Genomic DNA, 13,849 nt, shown 5'->3' on the forward strand with positions numbered 1-13,849 from the left:
GGTGCCCTCCCCTCTATATATAGGTGGAGGGGCGTGGGAAACAGCCCCTCCAAGCCCTAGGGTGCAGCTAAGCAAGAGAGGACTTGGACTCCAAGTCCAATCCTGTTCCTACTAGGACTCTTTCCTTTTTTGCCTTCCCTAACCACATGGGCTTTTGAGGACTTGGTGCGCCTAGTCCAATAAGGCCAGGGTGCTTCCCCGGATCCCATGCTAGCCCTTGGGTTGTGGTGGAGCTACTTGTGGACTTCTGGACCCCTATGGAATCCTCCAGAACCTTCTGGAAGCTTGCCCATACAATGCCGAAAAAACTGCACCTTTTTCCGGAACCCAAAATTTGACTTCCCATATATAAATATTTACCTCTTGACCATTCCAAGACTCCACGTGATGTCCGGGATCTCATCCGGGACTCCGAACAACATTTGGTTACCACTCTCAAATATCCCAATACTACTCTAGCGTCAATGAACGTTAAGCGTGCGACCCTGCGGGTTCGGGAAATTTCTAGTCATGACCAAGACACCTCTTTGGAGAATAACCAATAGCGAGACCTGGATGCCCATGTTGATTCCTACATATTCTAGGAAGATCTTTTATCGCTTGAACCTTTATGAAAACATATGTAATTCCCTTTGTCTATCGGTATGTTACTTGCCCGAGATTCGATCGTCGGTATCTCTATACCTAGTTCAATCTCGTTACCGGCAAGTATCTTTACTCGTTCCGTAATACATCATATTGTAAATAACTCCTTAGTCACTTTGCTTGCAAGCTTCTTGTGATGCTATATTACCGAGAGGGCGCAGAGATACCTCACCGCTACATAGAGTGACAAATCTAAATCTCGATTCACGCCAACTCAAGAAACACCTTCGGATATACCTGTAGAGCATATTTATGATCACCCAGTTATGTTGTGACTTTGATAGCACACAAGGTATTCCTCCTGTATCAGGGAATTGGATGATCTCATGGTCAAAGAAACATGTATTTGATATTAAGAAAGCAGTAGCAATAAACTGAACGATCATATGTTATGCAAGTGGTTGGGTCTTGTCCATCACATCATTCTCCTAATGATGTGATCTCGTTATCAAATGACAACTCATGTCTATGGTTAGGAAACCTTAACCATCTTATATTAACGAGCAAGTCTAGTAGAGGCTTACTAGGGACACGGTATTTGTTTATGTATTCACACATGTATTTAAGTTTCCGGTCAATACAAGTCTAGCATGAATAATAAGCCTTTATCATGAATAAGGAAATATAATAATAACAACTTTATTATTGCCTCTAGAGCATATTTCCATCAGTCTCCCACTTGCACTAGAGTCGATAATCTAGTTTATATCACCATGTGATTAGCACCTCTAGTTCACATCGCCATGTGACTAACACCCAAAGAGTTTACCAGGGTCAATAATCTAGTTCACATCACCACGTGATTAACACCAAAAGAGTACTAAGGTGTGATCATGTTTTGCTTGTAAGAGAGGTTTAGTCAATGGGTCTGCCACATTCAGATCCATACATATTTTGCCAAATTCTATGTCTGCAATGTTCTACATGGAGCTACTCTAGCTAATTGCTCAAGTTCAATACGTATTCAGATTGAGACTCAGACTCATCTAGATCGGTGTCAAAGCTTGCATCGATGTAACCTTTTACGACCAAATCTTTATCACCTCTAAAACTGAGAAGTATTTCCTTAGTCCTCAAAGGATAATTTCGACCGCTGTCCGGTGATCCACTCCTAGATTACTATTTTACCCCCTTGCCAAACACATGGAAAGGCACACATCAGGTCTGGTACACAGCATGGCATACATAATAGAACCTATGGCTGAGGCATAGGGAATGACTTTCATTCTCTCTCTATCTTCTACCGTGGTCGGGCTTTGAGTCTTACTCAACTTCACACCTTGCAACACAGGAGAGAACCCTTTCTTTGACTCGTCCATTTTGAACTTCTTCAAAACTTTGCCAAGGTATGTGCTTTATTGAACTCCTATTAAGCGTTTCGATCAATCCCTATAGATCTTGATGCCCAATATGTAAGAAGCTTCCCCGAGGTTTCTCATTGAAAAATTCTTATTCAAGTATCCTTTTATGCTATCTAGAAATTCTGTATCATTTCAAATCAACAATATGTCATCCACATATAATATCAGAAATTCTACAGATCTCCCACTCACTTTCTTCTAAATACAGGCTTCATCGTAAGTATGTATAAAACCATATGCTTTGATCACCTCAACAAAGTGTATATTCCACCTCCGAGATGCTTGCACTAGTCCATAGATGGATCGTTGGAGCTTGCACACTTTGTTAGCTCCTTTAGGATCAACAAAACCTTCTGGTTGCATCATATACAACTATTCTTCAAGAAATCCATCAAGGAATGCAATTTTGATGTCCATTTGCTAGATTTCATAATCATAAAATGTGGCAATTGCTGACATGATTCAGGCAGACTTAAGCATCTCTACGGGTGAGAAAGTCTCATTGTAGTCAACCCCTTGACCTTATCGAAAACCTTTTGCGACAAGTCAAGCTTTATTGACAGTGATATTACCATCAACGTCTACCTTCCTCTTGAAGATCCATTTATTTTTAATGGCCTACTGATCATCGAGCATGTCCACCAAAGTCGACGCTTTGTTCCCATACATGGATCCTATCTCAGATATCATAGCCTCAAGCCATTTTTCGGAATTTGGGCTCATCATAGCTTCTTTAGTTTGTAGGTTCGCCATGGGATAATAACATGACTTCTAGGACAGGATTACCATACCACTCTGGTGCGGAACGTGTTCTGGTTGACGTACAGGTTTAGTAGTAACTTGGTCTGATGCTTCATGATCACTATCATTAGTTTCCTATCTAGTCTATGTAGGCATCACAGGAACGGTTTTCTCTGATGTGCTACTTTCCAATTCGAGAGAAGGTACAATTACCTCATGAAGTTCTACTTTCCTCCCACTCACTTCTTTCGAGAGAAACTCCTCTAGAAAGGACCCATTCTTGGCAACAAAGATATTGCCTTCGGACCTGTGGTAGAAGGCATACCCAATAGTTTCCTTAGGGTATCTATGAAGACGCACTTCTCCGACCTGGGTTTGAGCTTATCAGGCTGAAGTTGTTTGACATAAGCATCGCATCCCCAAACCTTAGGAAATGACAGCTTAGGTTTCTTGCCTAACCAAAGTTAATACGGTGTCGTCTCAATGGATTTAGACGGTTCCCTATTTAACATGAATGCAGTTGTCTCTAATGCATAACCCCAAAATGATAAAGGCAAATCGGTAAGAGACATCATAGAATGCACCATATCTAATAAATTAAAGTTACGGCATTTGGACACACCATTACACTGTCGTGTTCTAGGTGGCTTGAGTTGTGAAATAATTCCACATTGTTTTAATGATGCCCAAACTCGCAACTCAAATATTCACCTCCACGATCACATCGTAGAAACTTTATTTTCTTGTTACAATGATTCTCTACTTCACTCTGAAATTCTTTGAACTTTTCAAATGTTTCAGATTTGTGTTTCATCAAGTAGATATACCCATATCTACTCAAATCATCTCGAAAGGTTAGAAAATAATGATACCTGCCACGTGCCTCAACACTCATCGAACTGCATACATTGGTATTTATTATTTCCAATAAGTCATTAGCTCGCTCCGTTGTTCCGGAGAACGGAGTTTTAGTCATCTTTCCCATGAGGCATGGTTCGCAAGTATCAAATGGATCATAATCAAGTGATTCCCAAAGTCCATCCGCATGGAGTTTCTTCATGCACTTTACACCAGTATGACCTAAATGTTAGTGCCACGAGTATGTTACACTATCATTATCAACTTTGCATCTTTTGGCATCAATATGATGAATTTATGTATCACTACAATCAAGATTCAATAAACCATTCACATTGGGCTCAACACTAATCCCGAAGGTAGAGGGAGTGTGCGATGGTGATCATCTCATTCTTGGAAACACTTCCAACACACATCATCACCTCGCCCTTAACTAGGCTCTGTTTATTCTTCAACTCCTGTTTCAAGTTACCATTCTTAGCAAATGAACCGGTATCAAATACCCAGGGGCTACTATGAGCACCACTAAGGTACACATCAATAACATGTATATCAAATATACCTTTGTTTAATTTGCCATCCTTATCCGCCAAGAATTTGGGATGGCTCCGCTTCCTGTGACCATTTCCCTTGTAGTAGAAGCACTCAGTTTCAGGATTGGGTCCAACTTTGGGCTTCTTCACGGGAGCTACAACTTGCTTGCCATTCTTCTTGAAGTTCCCTTTCTTTCACTTGCCCTTTTTCTTGAAACTAATGGTCTTGTTAACCATCAACACTTGATGCTCCTTCTTGATTTCGACCTCCATTAATTTCAGCATCACGAAGAGCTCGAGAATCGTTTCCTTCACCCTTGCATATTATAGTTCATCACGAAGCTCTAGTAGCTTGGTGATAGTGACTGGAGAATTCTGTCTATCACTATCTTATCTGGAAGATTAACTCCCACTTGATTCAAGAGATTGTATTACCCAAATATTCTGAGAACATGCTCACTGGCTAAGCTATTCTCCTCCATCTTGTAGGCAAAGTACTCGTCAGAGGTCTCATACCTCTCAACACGGGCATGAGCCTGAAATACAATTTCACCTCTTGGAACATCTCATATGTCCCATGGTGTTCAGAACGTCTTTGGAGCCTCGATTCTAAGCCGTAAAGCATGGTGCACTAAACTATCAAGTAGTCATTAGATCAAGATTTGCCAAACATTCATAATGTCTGCATCAGCTCCAACAATAGGCATGTCACCTAGTGGTGCATAATGGACATAATTCTTCTGTGCAGCAATGAGGATAATCCTCAGATTACGGATCCATTCTGCATTATTGCTACCATCAACTTTCAACTTAGTTTTCTCTAGGAACATATCAAAAAACAAGGAAGCTAAATCGTGAGCTATGAACTACGACATAATTTGCAAAGACACCTTGACTATGTTGATGCTAAATGTTAGTTCAATTAATCAAATTACTAATGAACTCCCACTCAAATCAACATCCCTCAAGTTGTCTAAGTGATACATGATCCAAATCAACTAACCCATGTCCAATCATCACGTGAGATGGGGTAGTCAGCAATCGTGAACATCTTCATGTTGATCATAACTACGATATGACTCATGTTCGACATTTCAATCTCTAGTGTTCCGAGAGCATGTTTGTACATGCTAGGCTCATCAAATTTAACCCAAGTATTCTGCATGTGTAAATCTAGCTTACACCCGTTGTATGTGAACGTAGAGTCTATCACATCCGATCATCCCAAGGTGCTTCGAAACGACAAACTTTAGCAATGGTGCATACTCGGGGAGAATACTTTTATCTTGAAATTTTAGTGAAGGGATCATCTTATAATGCTACCATCGTTCCAAGAAAAATAAGATGCATAAAGGATAAACATCACATGCAATCAAAATATGTGACATGATATGGCCATCATCATCTTGTGCTTTTGATATCCATCACCAAAGCATCGTCATGATCTCCATCGTCGCTGGCTCGACACCTTGATATCCATTGTTGCGTCGGGGTCATCTCGCCAACTATTACCTCTACAACTATTGCTAACGCATAGTGATAAAGAAAAGCAATTACATGGCGCTTGCATTTCATACAATAATTAAGAGAAAACCCTAAGGCTCCTACCGGTTTTCGATATTAGAATACTTGATCATCTCATACAACAACGTATATCACATCACGTCTTGACCATATCACATCACAACATACCCTGCAAAAACAAGTTAGATGTCCTCTACATTGTTGTTGCAAGTTTTACGTGGCTGCTTCAGGCAACTAGCAAGACCTGTTCTTATCTACGCAAAACCATTATGGTGATTATCAAGTTTGTTGTTTTAACCTTCTTCATTCTCAACTAAAGAAGGAGAAACAGACACCGGTGAGCCAACTTTATGCAAGACAAGTTGCATGTCAGTTGGTGGAACTGGTATCATGTATGTGGACATGTAAGGTTGGTCCGGGCCACTTCATCCCACAATGCCCCTGAATCAAAATAAGATGTTGGTGGTAAGAAGTATGACCATCACCGTCCACAACTCCTTTGTGTTCTACTCGTGCATATTATCTACACATAGACCTGGTTCATGATGCCACTGTTGGGGAACGTTGCATGGAAAAGAAGAAAGTTTCTACGCACACGCGAGATCTATCCATGGAGATGCATAGCTACGAGCGGGGGAGAGCATCTACATACCCTTGTAGATCGCTAAGCGGAAGCATTTACACTACAAAAAAAGACACATCCATGACATTTTGGGCCGACCAAAAAAAATTATGTCATGCTTATGACACTTCTATGACGATAATTGTGACAAAACCTGGTATCATCATAGATGCGGTGGGCTCCTATTTCTATGACAAAAAATCATGATAGCAAATGGGCTTTTTGTCCTAGGCGAGCCGGAGACTCACCTGCATGACATTCTTTGGGCCATCCATGACGGAAAAAATCATGGTAGAAGCGAGGGCGAGGAAAATTTCTGGGAGTTCCCGGTTATGGTTGGTGGCGGGGGCGAGCGTTGCATGGAGGTTTGTGTTTTCTCCCGTATACGTACGCGTGTGTGTGCGAGGCCTTGGGCTCTAACTAAACCCGAGCGAGGCGGTCACTTACTGAACCCAAGCGAGGCATTCTCTTACTGAACCCGAGTGAGGCATTCGCTTACTGAACCCGGGCGATTGCACTAGCTATGTTACTGTACCCGAGCAATCGATCCCTTGGCTGTTAACTGAACCCGAGCGGTTCCTTCGCTACTTCTGCTAACTGAACCCGAGCGATCGATCACTGCTATTGCTGCTGACCGAAGCCGGTCGAAACTGTTGCCTCTTGATGAACAGTGAACGTGGGGGTTGGTTGAACAAGTCGAGACGTATGTGGTTGGGGTTGGATGAATAGTTCCTGGTGGGGGCTGGATGAACAGAACCCCGTGGTAGTTGATAGCTAGGCTGTTGCCGCCGGATGAACAGGACCTCGAGAGGAGGCCGCCATAACCGAGCTGGTTGGGGGTGGATGGACAGGACCCCGTGGAGGGCTGGTTGAACAATAGCTGGTGGAGGGCTGGATTAACAGTAGCCCAAGGATGAATAGTAACTGGTGGAGGCAAGGAAGATGCGGTGGATGAATAGTGCAGGTGGAGGCTTAAGGAAGTCGAGAGTGGGTGAACAGTAGCCCATGGATTCCCGTTTTGCGGTACGCCACACCCCTCCAATGAATAGAACCCCGTTTCGACCGTAGGCACTCCAACACAAGTCCATTTCCTCCGTTTTGCGGTACACCAGACCCCTCCCGATGAACAGGATGCCGTTTCGACTATAGCAGGTCGAACAGAAGGTTGTTTGCTTTGTACTTTGGTACGCCAGACCCCGTTTCGGCTGTTCCATCCAAGCCAGTTGGATCTCATTGAATAGGACGCATTCCGACCTAGTATGTTGCCTCTCAATGAACATGACGTTGTTTCTCTGTTCCGACCCAGCCGGTTGGCTGCCCGATGAATAGCATGCCGTTGTAGTCGTCTATTTCCTCTCCATGTACACGATTCCTGGGCATACGTATGCGTGAGTTGGCGTCCGAGACCCCGCCCGTATGTACCTATGTGGTCGTATTTTTTAGCATGTGGTCGTACGTACGTCTACACGGTTTAGAAGGGACTTCCTGAACTTCTATGCCTAGGGCTCTACTACTACATGTGCCACTGCTTGCTCGGCCAAGGTTCATCGTTGCAGAGAGACCGATCGACTAGTATGTACATACACGTTCACGACCAGAATGACAACGCTACGTACGCTTCAACCAGGTGGGTCCTGACTGTCAGGGAGGATAAGGAGGCACTTCCTTGCGTGCAAAGTTATTGATGGTGGGTCCGAGCTATCAGGGGGAGGATTCAATTTTTTCGCGCCTAATATGGAGGTACTTCCTTGCATCCGAAGATATAGATGGTGGGTCCCAGCTGTCAGGGGGAACGTTTTTTCGCAAAATACAAAGGCCCTTCCGGTAGATCCCCGCTGTCAGGTAGAGGAATCATTATTTTGCACATAATAAGGAGGCAATTCCTTGCTGTAGCCGTGGACCCAGCTGTCAGCCTCTCCACGTATAGTCCTCTTCCGATGTAAGTCGTTCCTTGACCACGTTGACCACGCTGTGCCAAGAGCACCAAGGTGGTGGACGATGGTGATGCCTAGGAAGGGAATGACTCGGAGCCAGGGAAGACGCGATATTTGTTTCCAATGCGGAGGGGAGTATGAGGGTTTACTTGTTGGACTGCAGTGTGAGGTTCCCGTCGCCGGAGAATAGTAGGAGGTATGGGTGAGTGGAGGGATGGCAAGACTAGAGATGGTAGTAGGGTGCGGCTATGAGGCCTACGCGACAGCTGAGCCTGCCACGGGAGGCAGGAGAAGGCGGCACGACTAGCGTTGGTTTGGGCGGCTGGAGCAAGAAGACCAGAGGTTGAAGAAGCACTACGGCTGTTGGATGGAAATTGTACGGTCACTAGAGCTAGAATCGTTCATATTGACTTAGTAGGCCTCCAACTATAGTGGGTCCCAGCTAGTAGGGGGTATTCATTTTTTGTGCGTAATAAGGAGGCACTTCCTTGCATGTGAAGATATAGCTGGTGGGTCCAAGATGTCAGCGGGAGGAACATTTTTTCATGAAACATAGAGGCCCTTCCGGTGGGTCCTCGCGGTCAGGTGGAGGAATCGTTATTTTGTGCCTAATAAGGAGGCACTTCCTTGCATGCGACCATGGACCCAACTGTCAACCTCTCCAGGTACAGTACTCTTCGGATGGATGTCATTCATTGACCACGTTGACCATGTCATGCCGAGAGCACCAGGGCGCTGGACGATGGCGAGGCATAGGAAGGGAACAACACGGAGCAAGGAATGACTTGGCAGTTGTTTCCCACGCAGAGGGGAGTACGAGAGTTTAGGGGTTCATCTGCCATCGCCGAAGAATAACAACAGATGTGGATGAGTAGAGGGATGACCATGCCAGCAATAGGAGTAGGGTGGGGTCGTGAGGCCTGCGCGGTAGCACAACCGGCCATAGGTGGAGGGACCAGGTAGTCTCGCCGGCACTACTTTCAGCGGCTGGAGCAGGAAGAGCAGAGATTGAAGAAGCATGACGATCGTTGGATGGATATCCAATAGTAACTACTCTCATGTGTTGAGTAAGTTGATAAGGCCTTGCCTGCGCGTCAACCTTTTTTTAGGAAGGCATACGCGTCAACCTAGTAGGCCCACAAGTCAGCCACAAATATGTGGAAAATAGCATACAACCCATCTGCCATTATTTCTAATACGTGTACAACACATTGGCTAATTCTTAAGGAATTTTTTTGAAGCTCATATTCTTTTTGTTATCATTACAGCCCATATTCTGGCCATGGTTAAAAATTCAACCAAATTTTCATATTTCGGTGCAGTCCGAACTATTTTTAATCCCGAATTTTTTTGAATCACGTTCAAATTAATTTAAAAATAATAATTTTATATCAATTTAAAATTCTGTATAATTTTTCCTGCAAAAAACAATTAAATTCAAAATTTTGAAATCTTAAAAAACATAATTGAAACTAATTGCCGGTTTGCTGCATTTTTAAAATTTACATCCCATTTCTTACTACTTGATTTTATTTTTTTATAACAAAATTACTTTATTTTCTAGGTAAGCGAAAATCGCTCTCACCTTGAAAGATTTGTAGCCCAGCAGCTCGCCTTGAAAGATTTGTAGCCCAACAGGGCTAGGAAAGCAAGTAGGCCTCTGCTGGGCATTTCTTTAAAAAGGTAGAACTAGGCTAGCCATTTTTAGAAAGAAAAAAAAGCACAACTGGGCTCATGATGTGGTAAACATAAAATAAAACCCTAGCTAGACAGGCCACAAACCCCGCACAACCCCGTTGTAACCCTGAGCTGCCTCTAAAAGTAGTAAATAACAAATACTTGTTCCTAAAAAAATAACAACTGCGCGACCTGTTGGGTCCCTGGTGTCTGCCACTCGTTGTCTACTTATCTCATTTATTGACTACCTTGACAATGGTGTGGGCCCCACATGTCCAACCATTAAGAGGAACCATTCTTTTGGGCTTGTAATAACATGGCACTTCTTGCGTACTGCCATGACCCTGATGGGTCCCTACTGTCATCCTCTCCCCGTACAATCGTCTCCTTATTCCACTCGGTTGTTGACCATGTTGACAACGCCAGACGGCACGCGCACCATACACAGCGAGCGAACCAATGCAGAGGACGACAGCGAGGCCTAGGACAGAACGAACAGGAGCCGTGGAAGATGCGCCAGTCTAGTCGTAGGTGGAGGGGAGTACAAGGGTTGACTGGTTCGGGTTCAGGTGCGGATGCGTGTTGGGGATGACATCACCAGAGAATAACAGGATGTGTGGGGAAATAGAGGGAGGGACTGACCAATGTTTGAGGGTACGATAGGGCGGCGGAGCCGCAGCCATTCGTGGGAGGCTGGAGCAGGCCGAGCCGACGGGGTGGTTTGGTTTGGGATGCTGGAGGAATAAGACAAGAGATAGAAGATACATGACAGATGTTGGATGTCAATCCAACGGCTGGTAGGCAGAATCGTTTGTTGACTAGTAATTAAATCGACACCACCTTGGATAGGATTTTTCCTTGTGGGTCCCAAATGTCAGAATCCAAATCTGTCACAGTCATGAAGCCTTTCTTACGAAAATTTATAGGTGAGCTAGTTCCAAATAAGTTTTTGGGTGCTGGTGGGGGTAATCACTTGGGTTCTGTAATGCACAGTGAGCTCAAGCAGCGGGCAAGAGTGATGTTATTTCCCTTGGTTGGGATTTGTTACAATATTTCTATCTTATTTAAACAAAAGGCAAGCCATTTACCTTGTTTCAAACAAAATATGACAGTCATAGCCGAGTTGAAATGGGTAACAACGTCTAACTCCAGCTTACAAACTGTAGAAAAACACGAGGGTTAATTGTTCATCCGGTTTACACTAAACCCAGATTGAAAAGGGCAACGACATCTAACTCTAGCACTGTTTTTGGCATTCACAGTCAAATGGACCAGTTAGATCCATAGAATGAACATCGCACGGGTCGTAAAATTTACTAGATTATGACCATAAGATGTTGTAAATAGAAGCCCGGCATGTTCAGAAGCCCTTTTGTCCTCCTGAAACTCCGTTTTTTGCTCTTTGACATACCCATCCGTAAAAACCATGCTACTGATAAACTTAAGCCTGATGGACAACAGTAACCTCGCATTCAGCAAGAAGAATGTGACAAATCTTGTGTTTGCATAGTTGGCTACATATCGTTCCAGCGTTATCGTCTTCAATCAAATGTCGTGAGAAGTGAGAAAGTCCCGGTGCTTACGCATCCACCGATTGGTTATAACTTTCTTACCCCGTCCCATTGCCTAAATAGACATGAAGATTGAAAACAGTTCAAGTCTAAAAAAGAGTGTCGAAAGAGAAACAACTGAACGGTTAATTCTAGTACACTATATGCGGGATTCTAATGTGTGTGATACTGTCACCTTTATATACAACTTCTCCAGACATGGAAAGCATTGCAGCAAGCCAATGATCTTGTTCATATCAAAACTATTCATTTGGATATATAAGATCTTGACAGAATCTAGCACCATTCATAGGCTATCCATGGACAAACTCTTCATTAAGCATAGAACATAATATTAATACAAAATGTGTACTCCAAGATGATATAGAACTTATGCGCGGAAATTTAAAATACAACTTATGATTACGAGTGTAGATGATAATGTACAATACATGAAGAACTCTGGAGCCAAACACCATCTAGAAATGAGCACAGAGATCATGTATTACACCCAAGGTCTTCAATTTAGGCACAGAGACGACAGTTATTTCCGACAATCAAGGATCAACCTTTGAAGTAACGGGGCATCTTCGATGATGAGTTGCCTTCCGTCAAAAGAAATTCCAATTCTTACAAGGTTTGGCAACATTATTTGGAGACAATCGATTCTAACTGTGAAAACAAGCACCAAGCTCTGCAGGGCAGGGCAACTTGAGTGGATGATGTTGTGCAATGAGGCCTCCAAAATACGAACCCACACAAGTGAAAGTTTCTTGAGAAATAGGAGTCCGAGGTTTAGTACCGGATTGTCTGGTAGGGAGCACAACGCAAAAGTGGCGACGTGGAGAGAGGAGGAAAACTGTGAGATGGACATCGGTGCTAAGGGCACAAGTACATGGCGTTCATTATCAATGTGATTTTTGGGGGGATAGTAGAACTCGAGCACCCGTAGTTCTGTGAATTCAGGGGATTTCAGCTAGGCCTCCATCATGCGGAGCATGCTATGCTTGCTCAGGTAGCATGCCGGGATGCAGAGGTATTGAACGGAGCCCTGGTGGGAGGATATCATGGCTCTGGGAGTTCAAAATCATTAAAGAGAGATAGCTGAGGACAGTCGATATTAAGAGGCACAGCGCGCCATAGAGGGCACCACTGAGTTGAGTAGACTTGGGTGTGGCAGCAATCCTTGGTGGGGAGAAGCGAGATGATATCCCCAAGGATGGCATCCAGGAGATCGCTGATGCGGTCCACCCAAGGTTCTACGGGTTCGTGGGATCCGGTGGGGGCAGGCTCACCACTTCTCCCCGCGCTGCCAGGTGCGGGATCTACAACCGGCGTTGCCACTGGCGAGAGCCTCATCTTTTTGGCACTGGGGTGAGCCGACTCCATTTTCCTCGAGGGCGTCGCGTCGATCTCACGGATTTGAGTAGAGTAACGAATGATGAGCCTAGTTGTAGTGTGAGTGAAGAAGAAGGGGAGCTGGGGTTTTCAGTTTTAGTGAGGAAGAAAGGGAGCTGCGGTTTTTTGTAGGAGTGAGGTGAGTAATTTGGGGGTACCCAAGTTTTTTGAGTGGAGCAAGCTGACGTGAGGTGGGTGGGAGTGAGGAAGAAGGGGAGCACCTAGGTTTTTTGGGGGTGGTGTGCTGGGTAGCTGTCGGTGTCAAAACCGGTGGATCTCGGGTAGGGGGTCCCGAACTGTGCGTCTAACGCTAATGGTAACAGGAGGCAGGGGACACAATGTTTACCTAGGTTCGGGCCCTCACGATGGAGGTAATACCCTACTTCCTGTTTGATTGATCTTGATGATGTGAGTATTACAAGAGTTGATCTACCACGAGATCGTAGAGGCTAAACCCTAGAAGCTAGCCTATGATTATGATTGTTCTTGTCCTACGGACTAAACCCTCCGGTTTATATAGACACCGGAGGGGGCTAGGCTTACACAGAGTCGGTTACAGAGAAGGAGATCTACATATCCGAATTGCCAAGCTTGCCTTCTATGCAAAGGAGAGTCCCACCCGGAAATGGGATGAAGTCTTCAATCTAGTATCTTCATAGTCCAACAGTCCGACCGAAGTATGTAGTCCGGCTGTCCGAGGACCCCCTAAGCCAGGACTCCCTCAGTAGCCCCTGAACTAGGCTTCAATGACGATGAGTCCGGCGCGCAGATTGTCTTCGGCATTGCAAGGCGGTTTCCTTCTCCGAATACACCATAGAAGATCTTGAACTTGAGGATCGTGTCCGGCTCCGCAAAACAATTTCCCCATACCACCGTAGAGAGTGCAATATTCCACAAATCTAATCTGCTGACAACTTTTCATAGCATGACATCACGCTACGGCCCAGTCATTATGCGAACCCTTTTTCTCAACCTGCTACTGCACATATCGCGAGGCGGTTTTATT

Source organism: Triticum aestivum, chromosome 4B (genome assembly GCF_018294505.1).
Source record: "Triticum aestivum cultivar Chinese Spring chromosome 4B, IWGSC CS RefSeq v2.1, whole genome shotgun sequence".
NCBI lineage: Eukaryota > Viridiplantae > Streptophyta > Magnoliopsida > Poales > Poaceae > Triticum > Triticum aestivum.